At 48.0% G+C, this 22,455-nt stretch overlaps 1 long non-coding RNA gene across 2 annotated transcripts in view; it reads left to right on the top strand.

Moving 5' to 3' along the window:
• LOC119381289 (uncharacterized) overlaps positions 1-22,106 on the top strand; it is a 33,357-nt gene extending 11,251 nt beyond the window's left edge. For both annotated transcript variants that reach the window (XR_005181358.2, XR_005181359.2), the window contains exons 3-4: positions 14,741-14,866; positions 21,909-22,106. This is a non-coding gene — a long non-coding RNA (uncharacterized LOC119381289). The remainder of the gene's footprint in view (positions 1-14,740; positions 14,867-21,908) is intronic.
• The last annotated feature ends 349 nt before the right edge of the window (positions 22,107-22,455 follow it).

The raw sequence follows: 22,455 nt of genomic DNA, 5'->3' as shown, positions 1-22,455 counted from the left end.
TCAATCAAATTACTGAGGCTTCGCACTAGTGGTGCCAAGCGTCAAGGAAGAACGGAGCTGGGTTGCCTACCATGTCTCTCTTTATTTTCAGAGCGCAGCTCATAGGCGCCCGTTCCTGCTTTGAGCGGCGTCGCCGTCGCCGTCGTTGGCGTAACCGATAGACATGAAGGAGTGACCGATATACATGAAAAAATGAGAAAAATACCCACGATCAAATAGGATTTCAACCCGGGCCCTCTGCCTGGCAGTCGAATATTCGTCCACCGAGCCAGGCTGTTGCTCGAATCTCATTTGCAAAAAAACATGGCTGATCCCTCCGTCATAGGAATTGGCATAATATGAAAATGAAATGTGTCTTAGCAGAATTAGTGCTTATTGTGTTCTGCTATATCGCAGCTTGTACAATATCTGTTGATATTTGGCAGCTGTAGCATCGTTCGACGTGGATGTGCCCACGTTGACGCCTAGTGATGTACCTCCATCGCGACCACTAACATCCACGATCGTGGTTCAGTCGTTGTGGCAGCTGAAGATTTTAACGAATACCTGGACACATCGAAATATGAAACCCTTGCAAAGATGACATCAACAAGCACATATAAAGTCACAGTTTCGCCGCAAAGGCGAAGTAATGAATGCGATAACAATGAATCGCAAGGTAACAAAAAGAACACCAAGAAGCTCGATACTTGCAGCGCGCCCAACAAGCGCAAAGGCTCACAAAGAGAACACGCACAGGATGACCACGAACTAACAACGGCAACAGATCGACACTTGCAGGATGCTGCGTTTCTCAAAACGAAGGACGCTTGAAAAGAATGCAGAGATATACACACGACGAGCGCGAACTAACAACTGTCCCAGTTATTGATGTTTGAGCGGCGCTCTACAACCCAACGCTCTTAGGTATTTTTAGGGGCGAAGCTCCTTAAGGCGGCACCCGTTCGTCCCTCGTAGTCGTAGTCGTAGTAGTCGTAGTGCGTAACCAGTCTTACGCTTTGACCTCCAAGGTGGTGCCGGTGGGAGATTTTTCCTGTGCCTTGTTGAACAATAAAAAATTCGCAGCGTGCGCGTTAACTAAAAGCCGAATTCTTCTGTCTCTCATTCCCCATTAGCAGCCATTGGCATGTTCCAGTAGGAAACGTTAGTAGAAGTAGAAGTGTAAGTGTTAGCTAAAAGCCGACTTCTTCTGTATCTCATTCCCATTAGCAGCCATTGTTTACCTCCAAGGTAGTGCCTGGTGAGATTTCTCCTGTGCATGATTAAACAACAAAAAAGTTTGTTCAAAACGCCGTTGATTGACGAAATAAACCAACGAAAGACGCCAGATGTTTTGTAAAAGCAAAAACGAAAGAACGCCAGATGTTTCTAAAGCAAAACGAAAAGACGCCAGCTGCTTAACGAAAGACGCCAGATGTTTTCTAAAGCAATGGTTTTCTAAACAATGAAAATTCACAGCGTACATGTAAAATTACGGTGAGCTGCAAGTCGTCATAGCTCATCGAACCTTTACTATAAACGCGCCCGATCTCACGTCGGTGATGATGTACTGGGCAGAATTCACGGAAGAGTCACGGTTTACCGATGAACCTCCGCAGCTTCGCCCACTCATCATCATTCACTCCGTGGATATGCTGTGATTTTTTGTTTTCTTGAAAAGTGCGGCGCGTGCAGTGGCCCCTCCGCGTCTCCTGCCGCGCGGTGGCGTTCAACGCATTGTTTACCAAGCGTTCCACATCGCGTGTGGGTAGAGTAAGGGCCCACTTTTTAGTGCGCGTCTCAAGGGCAGTTTGCAAAGAGAAGCAAAATCTGGGATCATTGCTTTATGGCGGACCCATCGGGCAATTCGCGGTTGATACTGCACACGCGGAAGCACCTCCGAGATGCGTATACCGCCAGCGTTATATGGTGTATACAAATAGCTCACCGTTATAATGCCAACCATCCGGTGGCATGGCCATACGGCACGCTGATAGGGACGACGATCCGGCACGTCAGTACTTCAAAGAAAGCATCAGCCGTTTTGTAGACCAACAAAAACTTCTTGAAGATATTCCCGATTGGTCAGATCGCGCAGAGGTTCTTTTACAAATGAAGGAGTTTAAAGTGTCCTCATTAGTCTTCGTATGGCCCTTCCCCTTTTTTCCTGTCGATCTATGTCTGTTTTTACCCAACCAGTGTTTGTATTGTAAATAGTGTTTCCTCTTGTGGGGTTTTTTGTCTGGCAAAAGCAGGCAATAAACTGGCCCAGTTGTTTAAAGCGGCAGGCTGAGGAGCGAGGGTTCGCAGGTTCGAATCCCAGTGGCGCACTTCGGTAATTTTTTTCTTCTAATTTATATTTCTTTGTTGGTTTTATTTATATATACATACATATACATATCTGGCACATGATGGCGCGCGTGCAGCAGCAGTTGGAAAAACAAGCCGAGGGTGTCCATATAATTGTTATCGCAATAAAAACACCGGTACTCGATATGTACTTCTTTAACGTGCCATCAATTAAGGAGAAAAATCACAGCATATCCACGGAGTGAATGATGATGAGTGGGCGAAGCTGCGGAGGTTCATCGGTAAACCGTGAATCTTCCGTGAATTCTGCCCAGCACATCATCACCGACGTGAGATCGGGCGCGTTTATACTAAAGGTTCGATGAGTTATGACGACTTGCAGCTCACTTTAATTTTACATGTACGCTGTGAATTTTCATTGTTTAGAAAACCATTGCTTTAGAAAAATCTGGCGTCTTTCGTTAAGCAGCTGGCGTCTTTTCGTTTTGCTTTAGAAACATCTGGCGTTCTTTCGTTCTGCTTTTACAAAACATCTGGCGTCTTTCGTTGGTTTATTTTATCAATCAACGGCGTTTTGAACAAAATTTTTATTGTTTAATCACGCACAGGAGAAATCTCACCAGGCACTGCCTTGGAGGTAAGCAATGGCTGCTAATGGGAATGAGAGACAGAAGAAGTCGGCTTTTAGCTAACACTTGCACTTCTACTTCTACTAACGTTTCCTACTGGAACATGCCAATGGCTGCTAATGGGGAATGAGAGACAGAAGAATTCGGCTTTTAGTTAACGCGCACGCTGCGAATTTTTTATTGTTCAACAAGGCACAGGAAAAATCTCCCACCGGCACCACCTTGGAGGCCAAAGCGTAAGACTTGTTACGGCCTACGACTACTACCTACTACTACGACGACGACGACTACGAGGGACGAACGGGTGCCGTCTTAAGGAGCTTCGCCCCTAAAACGACACGGTTCGAGCTTCCGAGTAATAGCGTAACCTACGCCTGTGCTCATGCATAAAAAACCGCACTGCGCTTCGGCAACACGGGAAGCAGAGGTTCGTAGCTTGAACCGCGAACGCTCGCAGGCGTTGCACGTCCCGCTGTCCTCTCGCTTCTCCAAGGCATGGCATTAGTCCGTCGACATCGCTGCCGCTGAGCAGCGCTTATTGCAGCAGTTTTTTTTGTTGGTGCTATTTCACTCGAAGCAGCCGGCGGCGAAACACCGTTGGTACGTGTGGAAGCAGCACTGCTCTGACAACGAGCCGTCAGGCGCTAACACGAAGCGAAAGGCAAACAACGTAACCGTGTCTAGGGCGACCGGGCGAGTCGCCGATGATAGCACGGCCAGTGCCTTTCATTGGCATCGAGACGCTTCAACCATGGCCTTCGAGAGGCTATGCTTTAACTGTGTCGTTGCCGAATCGTTTGCTATTAGCTCTAGTAAGTGTCATGCCGCATTATTCACTTCCCCGCTCACAGACGGTGGTACCACGCCGCCCCGCCTAGCGAGGCTCTAGTCCCGCCAACAGAGAGCACCGTGCGAGAGAGAATGTGTTAGACATATAGGCGAGTTTGTGGAGTGGCGTGCAGCTTCCTCCGTAGCTTTGTTGGTAGAGCGCCGGGCGCTTATCATCTTGGCCAATGAACGGTTGCTTCGATTTCCGGCGGGGGAATTTTGTCCTGAAGTTTTTTTCGATGCTAAGCAGCTTTTGCTAGCGGCTGTGTCTGGCGGTCGCCTCCGCGCTCCACTGCGCAAGCACGTCCCCTCCCCCTCTCTCTCGTACGCTCCCCCTCTCACGCGCGCCTCATTTGCTCTTCGCCAACGCCGCGATAAGCGCCAGCGCATGCGTGTACCCTAAGATAACAAGCAGTCAACACACAATGCTAATTACGCAACGAGTGCGAGTTTTAAAGCTTCCCACCCACTGCAAATTGCTTAGCTATAATTCTTCATCGTCATCAGCCGCATGCAGCGTCAACAAAGTGCACATAATACCTCATAGATGTGTAGCGGGTGCCGTGCCTACCCGCAGCAGCACGAAAAATGGCGTAGTGGGTTCTGTCCGACTTCACAAAAATTGTGATTTTTGTCGATACCTTTCGGAAAGCCAAAACTTCACAGTTGGCCTTCCCCAACACGAAGCCGCGCTCAGAATTCGCATTAGGCGGTATCGCAATCGTGAGTGAATCTTTTTCTCTGTTTCTCTCTCTTTCTCTCTATTTTCTCTTTCTTTCAACATCTCTCTTTCCCTGTCTCTGTTTCACGGGCTCCAGATGCTCCAGTGGGACTTGCCTAATTCCTCTGGCGCATACCCACCGGTAGTTTTCCGCGGACGCCAAAGTTTTTACGCCCGTTTACACAGTTCCGCTGTTAAAAAAGATCAGTAGTATTAGAACGCGATAGTGTTAAAGAGCTAGTAAACAGAAATTACCGCGTCGGCGTTGGCGCCGTTGGTTGTGAGCGGAATGTGAGCGTTGTCCCTCAGCCACATTTCCAGACAGATGCAAGTGAAGAAATAATAAACAAATTTGGTTGAACCTCTGTCACAGGAATCTGTGTAACTCGAAAGTGAGACGTATCTTCACAAAAGATGTTGACTGTTTATTGTACATTGGAATACGCGAGCTTGCACAATGGCTATTGGTGTTTGGAAGCTACAGCATTAGCGTGGATGCCCCGACGTTGACACGTGGTGGCGCATTTCCATTCCTACGACTAACGCCCATGATTATGAGAAAAGCAGTGTGGTAGCTATAGTAGCTTACATAGACCTAGACACAGCAAGCGCATAATAAGCGCTAGTACTCGATATGCATTCATTCAAAGCGTCGCTATATGAGGGGAGAAACGGCAAGGTGTACTCTTTCTACTGTCCTGACTCCACAGTAATATGGTATCCTACGCTACCCCTCATGCATACACTACCACACATCACTTCAGGAACGCGAGAGGCAGAGTTCTTAACTTGAGCCGTGAACGTGCGAGGCTGTTCTACTTACCGCTAACGTGTATGTCACTGAGATGGCGACATACACGTCAGCGGGAAGTAGAACGCCTGTTACCGCCTGTGCACGCCTGTTAACGTGGACCACCCTGTGTATTTGACGTAACGTGTGTACTCTTTTCCACCCCCGCCTCGCCCAGCAGACAGTTGCAGCGCGCGTTTTCTTCTACGAGGCGACGACCACGCGAGCAAAGCTGTTCGGTTTTGTTAGCTACGTAGCGTGTTAGTCGTCGTTGACATCGGGTTTTACAGTAAGCACGCGAAATATTGAGCAACGTGGAGAACGATGCGGGGCACGTCAGTTACTTCACGCGTCGGCGGGTAGAAATCAAAAGGCGATGTAGCGATTCTAGGCAATAGTAGCGGCAGTCGTCGCTGAACTCGTCACTGGTAAGTTCAGACGGGCCGGCACAGCTTGACTCCGCGTCGGATGACATCGCCGGCTTCCTTTCGCGCGATAGAAGAAGCACGTGTGCTATGTTTACATCCTGGCCAGCCGTAGCGGCGTGTAGCGTATATTGTGACGTCACCACATGCCCCGCACGGAGCAGCTCCCTGTTTGGGTTTCGGTTCCGACTCACCGTTTCCTGCTTATTTAAAATTATTGACGTGTTTCTCAGCAAAATGAACCCCCCTAGCTGTTACAGGACTGTTAATACTGTTACGGAAAAGACACCAGCTCAGAGGGATACGTATCCCTGTATTGTTTACAGCTTAGGCGAGCAGCACAACCGACGCGAACAGCACGCGCCAGTCTGTCTGTTTCGTCCTTCTCTTCGTCTCCTTGGCCGCGATGCCGCTGGTACGTAGCATTACCCCCGGCGGCCGAAGCACCGTCCCGGAGCTTTAAAGGTCGTTTTCGGAAGCGGTGTTGTAGGGCTTGAGCCGTGAAACGTGAACAATATCGCTGCACCGAACAGATGGCGATGGACAGATGGGGCCAATCTCATAGGTAACAGGTGTTACCTGACGCAGTACAGGGTAAGGTCCAGTGTAACGAGACAAAAGTTTTTCGGATAGGCCCACTCGACGATGAGGAGACCAGAGTAGCACAAGGGCACCGGGAACGAAATGTGCGTCTCGATGAGTAGCATCGTACCGGCGTCGTTGTTTGGTTTGCGACGCCGTCAGCCGAGCGCGGGCGAGCTGTCGGGCTTCGTCGGCTCGCGCGATTGCGTCTCGGGCATACTCGCTGGTGGACGAGGTGGAGGTAGGAATGACCGTGTCCAGCGGTAAAGTCCGCTCTCTTCCGTACAGGAGATAAAAAGGGGAAAAGCCTGCCGTGTCGTGACGCGATGAATTGTACGCAAAAGTTGCGTAGGGTAGGGCAACATCCCAGTCTCGGTGGCCCGGCGACACATACATAGCGAGCATGACCGTAAGCGTGCGATTAAAGCGTTCCGTTAGCCCATTGGATTGAGGGTGGTATGCAGTGGTCAGTTTGTGCTGCGTAGACCAGGAACGTAAGATGTCGGCGATAACTTGAGACAGGAATTGACGGCCTCGGTCTGTGATCAGTTGTCTTGGGGCACCGTAAACCAAGATAACGTCCCGTAGCAGAAAGTCAGCAACGCCGGTTGCACAACTTGTCGGTAGAGCTCGCGTGATCGCATAGCATGTAGCGTAATCTGTAGCCACTGCGATCCATTTGTTTCCTATGGTTGAGACGGGAAAAGGTCCAAGAAGGTCTAATCCAACGCGGTAAAAGGGTTCCGCGGGTATGTCCAGTGGTTGAAGATGGCCAGCGGGTAGCAGCGACGGTGTTTTGCGGCGTTGACATAACTCGCACGTGGCGACATAGCGGCGTACTGAGCGAGCAAGGCCTGGCCAAAAGAAACGGCTGCGTACGCGCTCGTATGTGCGAGAGACGCCGATGTGTCCAGCTGTCGGCGCATCGTGAAGTTCAGCGAGGACACTGCGTCGTAAATGCTTAGGCACGACAATTTGAAGGTGAGGTCCGTCAGGTCGGAAATTTCGATGGTAGAGGACGCCCTCTTGAAGCACAAAGTGGCGAACAGAAGCGTCGTTTGGGAAAGATTCTGTGCGGGTGATGAGGTCAAGGAGCACGGGATCCCGTTTCTGTTCTTCCCCAATGTGAACCAAGTTGGACACTGAGAATATGGAGCAGATCGTGTTGGCGTCAGTATCATCAGGATCGTCGACAGGGTACCGGGAGAGGCAGTCGGCATCCTGGTGCATGCGGCCAGATTTGTACACGACTGAGTAGGAGAACTCTTGGAGGCGCAAAGCCCAGCGACCAAGCCACCCTGAGGGGTCTTTAAGAGAGTTCAGCCAGCAGAGCGCGTGGTGGTCGGTAACGACCGAAAACGGGCGCCCGTATATGTATGGCCTGAACTTGGCGACCGCCCAAACGAGAGCCAAACACTCACGCTCTGTGATTGAATAATTGCGTTCGGGGCCGGATAAGAGGCGGCTGGCGTATGCAATAACGCAGTCGTGGCCACGTTGGCGTTGAGCGAGCACGGCGCCGATGCCATGACCACTTGCATCCGTGCAGATCTCAGTAGGGGCAGCAGGGTCAAAGTGGGCCAAAATTGGAGGAGTAGTGAGGAGCGCGATGAGATTGGAGAACGTAGAAGCCTCTTCTGTGCCCCATGTAAACGGGACGTCGTGCTTGAGGAGCTGCGTAAGAGGTCTCGCTATATCCGCAAAATTTTTCACGAAGCGTCGAAAATACGAACATAGTCCGAGAAAGCTGCGGACATCCTTCACAGATCGTGGAACGGGAAAGTTCTTCACTGCGCTGATTTTCGCCGGGTCTGGCTGTAATCCGTTAGCGTCCACTAAATGGCCAAGTACTGTAATTTGGTTGCGGCCAAAATGACATTTTGATGAGTTCAGCTGCAGGCCAGCACGACGGAAGATGGCTAAGACGGCTGAGAGACGTTCTATATGAGTTTCAAATGTTGGGGAAAAAACAACGACATCGTCCAAGTAGCACAAACAGGTGGACCATTTAAATCCTCGGAGCAAAGAGTCCATCATTCGTTCAAAGGTGGCTGGGGCGTTACAAAGGCCAAAGGGCAGGACCTTGAATTGATATAGGCCATCGGGGGTGATAAATGCCGTCTTTTCACGATCCATATCGTCCACCTCAATCTGCGAGTACCCGGAACGGAGGTCGATGAAAGAAAAATAGCGGGCACCATAGAGGCAGTCAAGGGCATCATCTATTCGTGGCAGAGGGTAGACGTCTTTTTTTTGTAATTCTGTTTAGGTGGCGATAATCGACACAGAAACGCCATGTGCCGTCCGTTTTGCGCACTAGCACGACAGGGGATGCCCAAGGACTGCAGGACGGCTCAATGATGTTCTTGGCGAGCATTTTGTCGACTTCAGCTTGGATAATTTGACGCTCAGTCGCCGACACGCGATATGGGCGCCTATGAATAGGAGGCTGGTCAGCTGTGTTGATGCGGTGGGTTACACCAGTAGCTTTTCCCAATGGACGGCCGCTGAGATCGAAAACGTCGACGTAGGACAGCAGAAGCTGGTGGAGCTCGTCAGTCTGCTGCGGCGTTAAGGTGCAAGCAATCATCGACCGTATGGCGCTGTCGGGACAAGGATTAGATTGTTGCTGGGTATGGGGATCGGACGGAGCGGTCACCGTGAGAGCAGCCACCGCGCTGTCTTCTAAGGTCGAAAGTAATGCCAAAGAGATGCCTTGCGGGAGCACTTGCGGTGTCAAACTAAAATTGACAACGGGAAGGCACGTGGAGTTTCCTGTGACAGAAAGAACCGTGTGTGGTAGCGTAATACCACGACTTATCAGGACATCGGTGATAGGGGTGAGTACATAGTCGCCGTCGGGAACTGGTGGTGTTGCGACAAATTCGACATAGGTCAGTGTTTCGGGTGAGAGGCGAGCGTATCCGGCAGTGCAGAGGCGACTCGGCCGGGGCACAGGAGGGTCGACCATGGGCAAGTGGAGACGGAGCGTACTGGCCGAGCAGTCAATGAGGGCAGAATGCGCAGACAAGAAGTCGTGGCCTAGGATGACATCATGTGGACATTGTTCAAGGACGGCGAAGAGGACAACTGTGTGGCGATCAGCAATGCTTACATGAGCGGAGCACATTCCCACGACAGATGCTGTTCCACCGTCGGCAATACGGACAAATGGAGTCGTCGCAGGTGTGAGAACTTTCTTGAGCTTGCGTCTAAAATCAGTGTTCATAACGGAAACTTGAGCACCAGTGTCGACTAGAGCTGTCATAGGCACTCCGTGGACTTGTACGTCAATAAGGTTCCGTTTCGTCGGTATGGTCAGTAGAGGATTTTCGCTTGGTCCGATTGATGCAGCGCCACCTCCAGGGGCTGCAGCATTTAGTTTTCCGTCGGCGAACGTCGTGGGGGAGCGGGGGAAGGTGGTCGTCGGGGCTGAGGCGAACGGGACTGGCGACGGTGGGGTGAGGGAGAGCGGGAGTAGTGGAGATCGTGGGGGGCAAAGTGGTCCTGATGGGAAGAGTAGGCCTGAGGGGCAAAGTGGGCCGGAGGGGCGTAGAGGGCCGGAGGGGCGAAGTGGGCTAGAGGGGCGAAGTGGGCTAGAGGGGCGAAGTGGGCTAGAGGGGCGAAGTGGGCAGGAGGGGCAGAGTGGTCTGGGCTGGTTGCAGAACGAGGAGCGGGACGATTATTGAAGGAAGCCGGGAAATTTTGCGCAGGGGAACCCCAGCGACTTCGGCAATGACGAGATATGTGTCCTATTCGGTGACAGTAGAAGCATATGGGATTGTCATCAGGTGTTCTCCATTCGGACGGATTACGGAACGCTGGTGGCGAGCCAGACGGGGGTCGACGTGGGGGCGTGAAGTGCGGCGGGAAGTCGGTACGGGGAGGCGTCGAAATAGAGCAGACACCCATGCTGGCAATTTCCTGTCGGATTACTGCTTGAAGAAGGGGTAAATGGACGGAAGGAGGTGTGTCAGAGGATGGTGGTGCCACGGTAACAGGGGCGGCTGCTTCAAGTTCACGCCTAACGAGTCGGGTCAAGTTATCGCAGGCGTCCGGTTGCCGGTATGTAGCGAGGCAAGATGACGTCACTGCGGTATTCGGAAGGCGCGGGAACAGTGGAGAAACACGCCTACTTTTAGCCTGTTCCAAGCGACGACGTTGTTGAAGTACTGCATCGACAGAGGACACGTTAGTGCACAACAACAAGTTGAACGCGTTGTCGGCGATACCCTTGAGTATGTGCGCAACTTGTTCTTGCTCAGACATGGTTTCGTCAGCTTTGCGGCAGAGGGCCAGGACATGTTGAATATAACTGAGGTAGGACTCAGTGGAACTTTGCGTGCGAGTCGATAATTCAGTCTTTGCGGCGAGGCGACGTCCAAGAGAGTTGCCAAAAAGTTCGCGAATCTTTTCCTTAAAGCTGTCCCAGCTGGTAATCTCATGCTCATGGGTGTCAAACCAGAGACGAGGGGTTCCGTCCAGGTAAAATATGACATTCGCGATCATAAGGGTGGGGTCCCACCTGTTACTGGCGCTGACTCGTTCGTACAGGCGCAGCCATTGGTCGACGTCAGAACCTTCGAGGCCCGAGAAGACGCCAGGCTCTTTCACGGCGGGAAGCGTGACGAAAGTGGGTGCGGCCGGTGGGTTGGCAGGTAGGGCAGGAGGCAATGCGTGCGGCGGCGATGTAGCCGAGTCTTGCGTGGCCATGGGGAAATCCTCGAGACAACGTCCGCTGCGGAGTTCCGTGGCGAGGTAGGGAATCGCACCACTCCACCAAATATGTTACTGAAAAAGACGCCAGCTCAGGGGGATAGGGGGATACGTATCCCTGTATTGTTTACAGCTTAGGCGAGCAGCGCAACCGACGCGAACAGCACGCGCCAGTCTGTCTGTTTCGTCCTTCTCTTCGTCTCCTTGGCCGCGATGCCGCTGGTACGTAGCAATACTGTTACGCGAATGACGACTCGGTAGGTTGTAGTCCGTACACTATTTACACGATATATTTACAGTAGCGGTTGCAGCGATAACCGGTTCAGCTCAGAGCCCGAGCGGAGAGAGATCTTCCATCTCTTGGTCCGCCGCACACGCGCATTGTTCAAGGGGCTGGCAATATGCATGTAGCAACATATTTGAAAACGGCATTATCTCAATATGGTCGAAAATGCACCGGACTTCCCCTTTAGGGCATAAACCAGCCTGACTTCGTATTTGTGGCCGGCACAAAGTCCTCCTGCTTTTTAAGGGTGGAAGCCGAGAAATTAGAACTGATCGTTCATTACAAGTTGTATCACCAAGAATAGGTGCCTCAAACCGATACATGGCGTGCTGTCCCTGTCGGTACTCGTCATGTGCAAATGAAGAAGCCAAAAGAAATGAGGATGGCCGTTTCGCACATGTGAGGGTCGCAGTTGGGGAACAAAAGTTTGATATTAAAATAGAGGAAAGTTTCGATGCAGAACAGAAAAAGGAAGAAACCTAAAAGCAGTGAAAATAAGAGTATAGTGGAGACGGTTGCGGTAGAAAGAGGGGGTAGCATCATTGGTTTGGGGGAACTTGTGTCGTTCCTTCTCAGCTGAAGGGGGGGAAGAGCCCTCGGTAAATCCGTTAGCAGACGGCGACAGGAGTGCAAGTGCATGTTAAAGAACAGGTGGGTGCATTTCAAACAGGAATAAAAGGCAGCAGCCTAGGACTCCAGCCTTTCTAAATAGAGTCCTGCCACTGAACGGTTTGACAAATCACCGGTGACAGCATGAAGTGCGTGTAAAGACAGTAAAAAAATAGAAGTGGTTAATGGTGAGTTATAGGGCTTTTGACGAAGCCCGGCTTCAGGCTGTCGGTAGAGAGGCACTGCAGCCATTTACAGATATCGTCAACGTCTTCGCGTTGTCGAAGACAAAATGACGTTCTGTGTGTGGCACCTTAGCACAATCTAGGAGCAGAAAAATGTTTGCAGTCACGAAAATGGCGTAATATAGAGGTGTTTTGCGCTGATGAGCTGTGATAGATGTTGAACAAACGTTGCAGATAGTAATTCGTCGGGCGGATTGCTGGACTTCAAGGCGCGTCGTACGATAAATGCAAGGAAATTCAGCATGCAGAAGTAGAGGGGGGCAGCCGACGAGATGGACAGTTCAAATGGACAGATACTTGATAGCTGCTTGAAAAACCGAGAGGACGACAGGTAGTGATCCATTAACCAAAATGGTTGTGAGTCATGAGAGTTCAGTCGATGGTGAAGCTGCTTCCCCAAGTCGTTGCTTAACGGAAGGCAGACCATGGTTTTGACAAGCCATGATTGGAAATGTGCGGTGCTTTAGAACAAGAGGAAAATTTGCGTGTGAAAGATACGAATGAAACCATACAGAATTTATGAATGTGTTATTGAACGTGCAGGCAAAGCCACCAAAACAACCTTTCGCAATCCACTAAATGCTTAGTAAAATAACGATAACAGATGAAAGTAACCCCCTGAAGAAGTAAAATAGAGTTTGCTAAGCTGTCAAAACCGATCAACACAAGTAAGCTTAGTGACAAAAAAGCTGCAACTTTAAAGACACAGAGGCAGCAGTGAAAAAGGGCGCAAGCATCAAGGCCCCCACCGCAGGGAATAAGAGTGTATGGATTGGTAGGCGCGATCGCACTACGCGGCCTGTGCCCCTTCGTTCATCTGCAGCCCCATCAGCCCCGGAATTCATTTCGCGCAGGTTCTAGGAATCGGAGTTCTTCAGCGCTGTGGTATATTGAGAGCTTCTGCCAATACGTGACCTATAGCGTAGTTTGTGACAGCTGCTTCAGAATCGGAATAGACCACAACGGCGTGCAAGCACGCGGTATTTGCTAGGACGGTCGCCACTTCTGCAGTTTCAGGGTATTGTCTGTGGACTGTGGCAGATGTTCGCCCGGTGCTGGGAACCTACGATGCTCCGTGCGTAGGCTATGTTTACGTGTAGGTCACGGCGTCAGTACGCTTGGCGTCAGGATCTTGTTTGTGTCTCCGCCATGGCATATCCCCTCAGGCTTTGGTCCTTTCCTTATCGTGCATGGGGCACATGTTGCGTGTGATCGGAGCACGTATGTTTGCGGAAATTCCTCCTCTTCGGTCTGTGATGGCTATAAAAAATGCGCCGTAGGTCAGTCGCTGGGGCACAGATGTACCGATGGGCGTAAGCTTTAGTTGTTCAAATTTAGTGGCTTTGTGCGCTTCGACGAGTTCTCGCCACGTTTTTTGCGCGTCCATCTTGCAAGATCTAGTAGTTGAGGCCACAGATAAGAGAGCCAGATCAATTTTGATGGACTTCCATATTATAATGTTCACTTTCTCTACCTCTAAGTTCTACAGCGCAAGGTACGGCGTTGCGTGGTTTATTTGACTGACGAGGAGTGCTTGCATCACGCGAAGCATGTCTTGTTCTTTAGGCTGCTTCTACCACTTGCAACTCTTCCGACGAGATGAATGAGCTGCGATAGCGTTAGCTTTAGATACAGGAGCGCGGGAGCACCGGACCTATCTTGAAGATGCTAATACTTCGAGAGTGCGCGCGTTCTGAATGGCAGTACCGTTCAGAGTGATCTTGCAATCGTGTTCATCAGTGTGGTCTGCCTCCCGTTCTTCTCTAGCGAACGGAGTGTCCCGACTTCTGCGGAGCACAGCAGAGGCCGCATTATTTCAAGTAACTATCAATGGTATTTCTGAATTGCTTCCTTTAGACATGTTTCAGACATTTCGATGTTTGGGTACATCGTATTTAACGTCATACCGTCCGCATAAAGAGCACGTCGTAGGTATATGTGGTATTGAGCAGGCTAAGTATCTTGATCACGGCGATGTGATCGGACCCGACCTAGTGCCTTTGCTCGGTAGTCAGCAAATCTCGTTGCGGAGGTTATGCATTTCCATCGTGGCCGGGCGGCCGTAGATAAAAAAACTGGCCTAGTGGGGTAATGTATAACTTCTTGTTTAGCTTGTGACGTGGAAACTGATAATCTCGAGTTGCTAGACCTCACGGAAATGCGCTAACGAAGGCTGCTCTTGATATGCACGGCGGCGCACCGTAGCCTGCTTCTCTCCATGATGAAGTCGACACCTGCCCACGAACGTCCCTGCCGAATTTACTTTGATCTATAACCTACTTTTTAGCCGTTATAGTTCATTAGACGTGTCGTTAGATTTGAATCACTCCAAAATATTTCAATTTATATGAACAGTTTGATCCGCCTTGTAACGCATGTCTCAAAGTAATGTACGCGGCATAGGCATCTCCTGACTGACTTCATCGAGCAATATGAAACGGGGCAGTGCGCTGGATCAGCCAGAACATATTTCCACTGAGCACGACGGCCTCTCGCCACTGTCTCTTTTACGAAATACATTCTGACACTTTGAAAAAAACTCATTTTTTAAATAAAATATATCACATAGGTTCGCCACAAAGATTTATCAAGTATTTTTCTTACATGTTTTTTTTTACAGCTGGATGCATACGGAAAACGTGCCCTTTTGGCAGTGGCTACGGCTGCATGCCCTTCAGAGAATGTCCTCTAAAGTGCCATACATGTTATAGTGGCTGCAAGTTCCCGTCTGTCTGCTGCAACCTGAGTATGGCGCATTCATTATCTTTATAAGTAACACACGAAGCATCATTATTGGCAACTTGAAATGAGACAAAGCCACTATAGAGAATGTTTTCATATAAGTAAATAACTGTATAGATTATCTACGTGTATTTGATTGTATTCTGTAAGCAGATGCACTTGAAATGTACGGGCAACATTGGTGCAGCTCCTCACCACTTCCAAATTCCTGTGTCGTTTACCTCTCTTTTTTGTCTGCCTCTAAAGCATGTAAGTGCATGACGCGATGAGAGCGCAAAATTCGTCTGGATGCATTTAAGCAATACGTCTGTAGAGTCGCAAGATTGAAAATGTCAGCATATACACTGCTGAATAAATGTAAACAAAGAAACCCTAGAGATCACATGCATCGTGGGATTCAATCAATTCCATGCGAATGAGTGAGAGCCTCACTTACTGCATTTCTTAGCACCTGCACGTGTACGCCTTGTAACCTCTCCCCCAACTAAAACAGAAGAGAAGGCAAGTGCGAAATTCGGTGAAGTGGTGCGGGTGAAGGAAAGGCCGGCGTGCCGAATTGAATTAGTGAAAAGAAAGAGGAAGCAATAAGTAATAAAAGCGAGCGGGGTGTTCGTGCCGAAAGGGTAGAAGTGAAGGTGGGTATTTCGATGAATCATAGTTGTCAAATGTAAGCACCGCATGACATTGATAATTGCCCGGCGATAAGAACGATGAAAATTCGTAGAAGAATGCTTAATCTCACTGGTTTTCATTTTGTATCTACCATATCGGATGGATCTAATAACCCTCTTTGAAATGTTCATACCTATTGGCTTGTCTGCAAAATACTTCTGGATAAGGTGTGGCCCTTTATATTTTTCTTCTCTTGGCGACCGGAAGTTTGACTGAAGTATGTAAAATTTGACATCATCGAGGTCGCGACCTGCCACATTAAAATGATGTGCCACTGCTTTTAGAAGTTTCCAATAAGAGGCTGTCCTGTTTTGCCAATGTACTGTTTGTCACAATGTGAATATTAGAGCATGTAATACCGTTTGAACTAGTGCAAGTAAAAGTAGATTTTATAGTATGGAGGAAATCATTCATAGTGTTTCTAACTATATCGGCAATTCGAGGGTACTTGCAAGTCTTGCATGCTGGACGAGAACAAGGTGTCATGTGGCCAGCAGAACAAGAGTTCACTTTTGCATGCACTAACATGTCCTCTATAAGAAGTCTCTATTTCGGCGATGCAGTTTCTGCATCGCCATCGCTTGCTTATCAGCGCCTGTCGCTTGCATGTACTGGATAAAATTTGCGAAGGATATTATATATGTTTGGGAGCACATTCTAGAACTTCGGTTGAAATGATTTGTTCTGGTGGAGTGGTGTTTTAGATCCTCTTCTAACAAGTGCTGATTTTCTATCTAATTTATACACTTAGTTGTAGGGCTTCATTAGAGCATCGTGCGGGTAATTTCTGAAAGCTAATCTTTCCTTCAAGGTTTTTTTTAGGGGTGAACGTAGTCACCGTCCTCGATACTGGTACTTCTTGTACGCCTCGCCTGTCCAACAAATACCCCTTGCTTGCACTGTTGCAGGGGGTGACTAGTGTAATCAAGTATTGTTGGCTATCTATTGGTTTTATGGACAGCGTCGTATTTAACTTTGCACTCTCAGTCAATAATTTCATGTGTAGGAAGTTAATTCGACCGGAGGAATGGTTCATAATTATTATACTACTAGGGTTAAACTTGTTGAAATGGTCACCTAATGTGTGTAGTGACTTATGCCATGTTCCCATATAATAAGTATGCCGTCTATGTAGCAGCGACAGGTATTAGTAATGATATACATTACGCATTTACTTGCTTTCTATGAGTGACTTAAAACCACTTCAATGCCTTCAGTGAAAGGTATATTCTTGTAAAAGAAGCAGATATGTAACGTTTCTAGAATTGCATGGTCCGAGAGTATTTGTTTCAACCATGGAAAATGTAATTCGAAGGAAAATGGGCGCATATTGAGTGAAGGATAGAAAAGGGGACCATATCATCGATAAATGTTGATTTAAAAATTTTCGTAGTGGCTCCGTTGGTGTGTTCTTGTTGGATACTATAGGTTTTGCCTGAGGTTTGTGCGACAAGTAATTGGCCTATTTTAAGCTTATAAATATTCCATAATAGGTAGAAGCGACCTGCTTGCTCGTTTTTAGGCATCAAGAAGCGGTACTCCAAATGTGTCGTTGTATTTTGGTTGGAAAATTTGTTATCATGTTTTGTATGTTCTCACCATATTCTTGAATCGGGTCACAGCTTAATTTTCCATAGTTCTTTTTACGGAGTTGCCCGACAGCATTGTTTTTCGATTTTTCTATAGGTCAAATTATTATATTACCACCCTTGTCGGCAGGTTCTATACGTAATAATGTCTTTTCTGTTTGCGAGAAATTTCATGATGCCATGCTCTGCATAGGTGAAGTTCTTGGGCTTTCGACTATGTCTCGTTGTGCACACAATTACCCTTGAGGCTAGTCTTACGTGTTGCCCACGTGTTAGCACACCAGTATGTACAAGACTAAGCTCTTGGGTGTGCCTACCACCTCGATACTGTGTTCTGGTTCTTCGTCTGGGGTGACAGAGCTTTCTGCCGTGTTCATAATATTATCCAGGGCACAATACCTAGTATCATTGTTTTTGCGCTACTTTTTGATTACCAATTTATGTTCTCTATGCTTTACAAATTGGGCAAGTTGTTCAGTTTCCTGTCCAGATAGTGTAATGCTATTAAGCTGGTTGGTTATTAAATTAAGCTGAGTTCCTTAATGTTGTTATTATTTCTATTAATGACAAAGAGGCACTATCTAAGATACTCTTCCATTTGCAAATAAGCTAGGTGATGGTATGCACAGGGGACATTTTACCTTTCAAACCTTTAGAAATTTCCTTTTTTTATTGTAGGTAGAGTATTTCATTAAATGAAATCTGTAACTTATTTTGTGGCGACTTTCCACCACTAAAGGAAAGAAGATTTACTGCTGCCTGTACTGCCCTTCGCGTGTGTTAGTCATTTGTGTTTGAGTCGGCTAGACCTCCGGGGAGCAACGTTTTTTGGTGGTGTTTTCTTACTACTATTTCTGTTCACGGTGAGGTGTGATGCAATGTATATTTGTGTATCTGTCTCTTTGCTAGCGTATGTCGGTGTCTGCGTGAAGGTAGATGGGTTTGCCGTCTCTACTTGTTATCTATGTTTTGTTGGTGGTGTTGGTTCTACGTCGACTGTCTTTGTATATGCTTCCTGCATCCGAGCTATGGTGGGACGCTTGTTGCAGCTAGTTGTAGCATATGGAGCGTGTTGTTCTAGTTCGTAAGGCGAATCGTTCGAGTGTGTTCTTGGGTCTGTCTGTTTAAATTCATTATTGATTCTGTACTTCATGTTCCTGCGAATAAATGAGACAGCTAAATAGTTAGATTGTAGTCCGTCCAGGGCGAGAAGAGTGTCAGGGTCCTAGTGCAGTTCCTTCTCCTCCTCTTCTGTTTTGCTAGAGGGAGCTGAACCTCACATTCTGAACGTCAAGCTGAACCTGCACATTCTGTTCGAGAATGTATCACCTCGTCAAGCTTCCATTTTACCCAAACCTTCTGCCTTATTTGAATCAGTGTAGTGACACAACGTAATGGCGACCGCAAAATTGCTTAGAATGGCATGGCTATATTATAAGAATACAGTTGCGTCGGCTAAATGCACCGGCTCACTTTTTAATGAATGTCGACCTGTATCGCCGTCATGACCTGATGGCGATAACTGAACACTGACGCAGTGGTCGCGATGTTAATAAGAAAGAACGACGCCGATCGTCGATTGGTAGAGAGTAATATAATAATATTTGAACTTTTACGCGCCAAAACAACGATATGGTACTAGAAAAGGTGGTATGATTTCAGCTGATTCTGCACTGATTCTGCACCTGCAATACTGCTTCTGCACCTTGCAATAGTGACAGTGCATTAGCAACAGATGTACGAAGAAAGTATGGGTTCAATGTGGTGACGTCGAGGAATAGTAGGCCAAGGCATGAAAAGAACCGCGCGACGACAGAGAGAGTACAAGTTTACTAGAGTCCATCGTAGACGCGAACATTGTCCCACGCCAGCCGGCTACTCTCATGTGGGTACCGACAGCTCCAAATTAACGGCCCTATAGTGGGCGCACTGGACGGAGAGGATTTTCGCCTTGGAGGTTTGGGCTGCGCAGAAGCGCATCCAACTCGCCCTTGCGGTAAGTGCGGCTGAGTGACCCGCACTCGCAGGGCCTGTGTGATAAGTAGTGGCCTGCCCGCAATCGGTGCAGGCGGCGTCGGGTAACTGGTGAGGATACATTTCACTTGAGTATACGCTAATGACGGGTACGAATGGGTTTAAGTAAGCGCAACGAGACTATCTGTGCTTTATTGAGTATTGAATGTGGGAGCAGGAAAGCCCTTATCGCCTTGTAGTAATACTTTGTAATCTCCTTATGTGTGGTTGCAGTATATTTATGTCCAACGTCGTCGGCGCTACAGCCGTCGCCCATGTCGATAGCAGCACGGTCGATGAGCGCGCTCGCCGCTGTGTGGGCCGACTCGCTGGGCTTGAGGGCAACGCCGTTTGCTGAGCCGAAGGGCGCGGGCAACCATATATGGCGTTACAAAAGCTCGTTATAATATAGCGGCATTGCCGTGGCCTCGCAAGCCAAAAAAAGTGTTTACTTACAGGTGCTGCTGTATCCGAGAGGATATTTAGTATGCTGCTGTATCCGATACGATACATTTCGCGTTCGTCGAAATCCGACTGCTGCGGCCGAGCTTGAATCCATGACTTTCTGCTCAGCAGTCACACACCGTAACCCCTCGGCTACCGTGGCGGCAACAATATTGTTTGCAATGCTACTGGCACAATATACTGAAGTATATTATACTAAATATACTAAAATAGGAGGAGACTAGCGCAATATACTAAAGCTATAAAGAGTTGGCAGGTGACATTCTTTTCCGTTATCCTCTTGAATCGTGCGATCCTACCTTCTGAATAGAACTGGTAACAGCCAAGTTTGCATCCAACAGGAAGTTTACGCCGCACACCCCTAAAGCAGTTAAGGGCAGTGCACTATGTGTGTAGTTATCGCGGACGAGGGCGAAAACGATGACCCTATGCTGAAGACACCTCAGTGTGAGGTCTCCAAGAAGCCGCGCGGCTCTCTGTGGTTAAAGTTACAAAGCCCGGTGTCGCCAAGCAAGAGACGTTACCAACGTTAACCGTATGAAGGCTTCGAACGCCAAACAGTTTGAGCTTGGTCCTGTCACAGCAAATTACGTTTGTAGTTTTTAACCCACAATTGCTGAGGTCTCCACAGTAAGGTATGACGAAGCTGTGAAGTAACCTTTTCATGACCATTTTGTGAATGCTCATGAGGCAAATGGAACTGTAATGCTACGCTGTTTTGTTTTCCCTGAAACTACGTTTGAATTTCACACGCTGAGGCCTGTTCAGAAGATTGCACTTTGTTTTAAACGAAGCACATTTTTAAAGTTTTAGATACCAGCCAAGATTGTCAACATGTTGTCAGTTTTTGTTACACTGTGTACTTTGATTCATATTTGGTGTTATCCATTGCACAATGCAACCACACAAAAAGATTTTTACGTATATTGGGAATGGCATACGACTCTCTCACCATTGCTTGAAAAGTTTTAAATTCGGCTTTCTCGGAATATGCATTTCATGCGCGAATTGTGATGTACAATCCGCAAATGTATCAAATTTGTACACCATTTTTCTAAGGCAGTCTATATTGCATCTCAAGAAAGTAAAAACGTCTCATGGTTTTCTCTGCAAGTTGCCGCAATTAATTGTAGTTAGCGTGTGATTCAATATATTTTCATTCGGGAGACAGTCATGTTGCATTCCTGTATAAAGAGATTCAAATGTTAGGGTCAAAATACACGCACAATTTCTTTCTTGTTGTATGCACTTCAAGCAAACAAATACTTCAAAATTTGGTGAGCGTCTTGAAACGTGGAAGGTCGTACATGTTGTATATCATGGCAGTGTCTTCAGCAAGGTGATCCTCTGCACTAATGCGCAGCACAATTAAGTAAATGGAGCTATTTTCCCATTCAGGAATAGTGTAAAAATGTGCAAATTCTGTTTGAAGCCGGTCGAAGTACCACGCGGTGCGCGACAATTCTTTACATTTCACGTGTACCACTCTACACAGCCCGGCTAAAGTGGATATCGTCCGTTTTCCTTGCTTCACGGCCACACATAGGCACATGCTAGCGAAATGCAAGCGCTCGGTATGTATGGGAGACTTCTGTTTGGACCTCAGTGGAAATATTTGCCTCGTGAATATATTGCTTTCGCCAGCTTCAGCGCTCACAATAAAAACGAGAATCTTACGTAAATGACGTCGTTTTAGCCAGTCCAGGTCCATTTGGTCACCAGGCGATGACGACACGCTCAAGCCGTGACTTAGCGACGCATGCTCTCAATCTCAGCAGAAAAAACACTAGAGTAAATGTAGCTCGACCAGCGCGAACCAACAAAAATGCGTTTTGTCAAATCATGATGGCAGTACTCGCTCCATCAGTCATTGCGCTATTGCAGTTCACTACGCAGTATCTACCCTTATACTCATTCTACAGTCAAAGGTGCAGCTTCCGTTCTCTGGCACTATTGCTTCCAGTTCGTGCCATTGGTAAGTACATTTGACCACCCTTATATTTCTCTCCTGAACACGACCCACTGATTGTTCGGCCCATTTTTTGCGAACCATTCTCTGACACAAATGTTTGAGCATCATCTGAAAAGAACGTCTACAGTGTCGATCGTTCTAGTTGTGTCTGATAGTTACTGCATACTTATATTGTAAGCAGTACGTTTATTAAGTTTCTGAACAACGATAGACTTGTAAAAACAACCTATACAGAATTTTCCTTAGTCACGTCGCATCGTAGAATGAATTGCTCATTAGTCGTCGATTATTTTATGTTCTTCATGGGTAACAATGTTGATTTATTTATAACGCAGGGAAAATGAATGCCTGCTCATTGGCTGGAGGAACCTGCAGGCCTGTCTGCGAATTGGAAAATACCCGAGCCAGTTGCCCTCGACCCTTGAAGTGCTGCGTCTATGTTACTCGCTGAGAAAACACTGTTATAACTTACAAACATGCTGATCGAAACCTTGTTTTTAAAGAAACCTGCAAAAGACACGCTTCTTGCTCTCTGCTCATTGTGTGAAAATCTTGTGTACCGCAAAACAATTTGCATAATGAACGACTAACTGAAGTAATTTTAGTTTTTACAGCGGAGCTGCTTAACCCCCAGATTCGGCTTCCAGTGTGTGCAAGAAACTACGCCGAGCGATGACGCCACTGTGCGTCGCCTTGCGACCACCTGGCATAGCAGCGCCTATAGCGCGTGCAACGCAATAACTTGGCAGGCGCGCTCTCTTCTTCCTCTTCATAATCTTCTGCTTCGCTCCACGAACACGTGTACCCGGAGCGCGCTCTCCCGCTGCGCCGATTTTTCTGGCGTGGGACGCAATATCTCGGTCGGGCGAGAGAACGAGCATA

This window comes from Rhipicephalus sanguineus, chromosome 2 (genome assembly GCF_013339695.2).
Source record: "Rhipicephalus sanguineus isolate Rsan-2018 chromosome 2, BIME_Rsan_1.4, whole genome shotgun sequence".
In the NCBI taxonomy this organism is placed as follows: Eukaryota; Metazoa; Arthropoda; class Arachnida; order Ixodida; family Ixodidae; genus Rhipicephalus; species Rhipicephalus sanguineus.
The sequence above is the reverse complement of the archived record's forward strand: the minus strand, read 5'-3'. Positions and strand labels throughout refer to the sequence as shown.